The following is a 2,282-nucleotide window of genomic DNA, read 5'->3' on the forward strand; positions in this document are numbered from 1 at the left end:
TCTTTATTGAAGCTTTCATTGGGTTCTCCTCTCTTTTCTCCAGCCCAGTGAATCTCTTTAGGATCATTACTTGAAATTTTTTATCAGGTATATTACTTATCTCTGTTTCACTTCTTTCTCTGACATTTTTCTTGTTCTTTCTTCTGGAGCATATTCCTCTGTCTCCCCATCTTGCTTGACTTTGTTTGTTTCTATGGATTAGGCAAACTGGTTACTTCTTCAAAACTTGAAGGAGTGGTCTTGCGTATTATGTCCCCTATGCACACCGTTCGTGCTTGGTAGCCCAGTACACTTTTCATCTAATTGTACTGGCGCAACAAGATTGTTTCTACTGTAAATTAAAGTGCATTTTCCAGCTATCATAGATTTATATCTCCCATCCCCCAAATTGTGATATACTGTAGAGTACCAGAGTAAACCTCCCAACAGAGGAAGAGGGATTTCACTGAGACACAGGAGGACACCTGCTGACCGTGAGAATCATAAGGTCTTCATCCCCACAAGAGGCTCACACAGAGGCCACATGACCCCCTAGAGGGCGCAGGATTGCGAGGCCCCAGATGTGGTTTTGAGTCACTTGATCACTTGCTTGTAAAGGTGTTAGTTCTTATTATCAGAGGCAGCCTCCGGCTGGTTGGAAAGTTGGATTTCATAACCTGTACCTTCCTTCTTCCTCTCAGTTCATGAATTTCAGCCATTTCCCTTTGACCCTAAAGAAGCCACAAAAGAAAAGGGGCCAAAGAAGCTTGGTGGTAATTTGTCTTCTTCCTACAAGCTCTAAAAGCTGATTTTATGAGCCTGAGATCAGTAGGTAGGATGAAGGCTGAGGAACTTCACCTAAACCTACGCCACGGCATTCTCACCATTTCACGCCCGGCCCTACGTGACAAGACAAGGAACAAGAGTCTTAAATAAAGAGTTGGCATAGGCAGCCCTGCACATGATCCTGTTGGGCAGATCACTCCACTCAAACCCTCTCTTCCCTAGACTCAGAAGACTCCACCACATTGGGTAGGCTGGAAAGCTACCGGCAGTTTGGGGGATCTGGAGCTGCCTTTTTCATGTGGATGATAAAGAGAACATAGAAGGGACTATTACCTGCAAGAGTGGTCCCCAAATGCCCGATAGCCAGGTCCTCGCCACAGCTTGCCTCCAGGGTAGATCCCACTCTCGGGTTGGATTAGAATTTAAAAGAAATCACGGATGTGGGGACCTTGTTCCATTGCTGATATGAACAAAACAACCAGAAAGGACACCTTGAGACAATTGGAAAAATTTTAACATGGATTGGACATTAGATAAAATTAAAGATTTACTTGTGTTTTATTAGAAGTTAAAATGGCCAGTGTGTAACATCTAGCACTACTTAAAGAGATAGGGCCCTCAAGTTTCATCAATCTAGGGGTGCCTGGGTAACTCAGTTGGTTAAACGTCTGACTCTGGATTTTGGCTGAGGTCATGATCTCAGGGTTGTGAGGTCAAGCCCTGCATCAGGCTCCATGCTAGGCATGGACCCTGCTTAAGATTCTCTCTCTCCCTCTCCCCTTCTCCCCCTACCAACCCCCAACATACACTCAAGCTCGCTCTCTCTCAAAAAAAAAAAAAATTGTCAATCTATTCCTAATGGTAGGTCCATCCATTCTGCAGAGATGCATGCATCCGCAATCATAGACTAGAACCACAGAATCATGTAACATAACCTCCAGTTCTGATGCCAGGATTACAAAGCAATCTTAATAAGCATAAATAAGCTTCTCACACAGATCTGTTGATGGGAAGAGAAATATTTAGGTCATGAGCATTCTGGTCTGCATGATATTTATTTCCTTAAGATTATCAAGATACTAGTCTGGTTTATGTGTAAGACCACCATGATTTGATTCCTGTGGCTCTATCTCCAGACTGATTCCAGTCCACTCTGACACCTGAAGGATCAGGTTTCTAGATCTGCAAATAAATGACACCAGTTTTTTTCTATCCCAACACTTTTCTTTTTATTAATTAAAGGGTAGAATTTAGTGATTCATCAGTTGCATATAACACCCAGTGCTTATTACATCAAGCCATCAAGTGTGTACATCAAGAATACACAGAGAATACTCTTCGTGTATTCCTTGTTCCACACCTTCTATCCCACTCTACTTTTTCTGGCTAGCTCAAATTTGTCCTTTATAACTACAGTTTGCAGATTAGTCTCTCCACAAAGCCTCTCTAACCTCTGTATTTATCAGCACCTTGTTCAATGCCTGGCCCATCATTTGTCTTCATTATTGGGCTGAAAG

This window comes from Mirounga leonina, unplaced genomic scaffold, assembly GCF_011800145.1.
Source record: "Mirounga leonina isolate KUSES-001 unplaced genomic scaffold, KU_Mleo_1.0 Mir_153, whole genome shotgun sequence".
Classification (NCBI taxonomy): Eukaryota; Metazoa; Chordata; class Mammalia; order Carnivora; family Phocidae; genus Mirounga; species Mirounga leonina.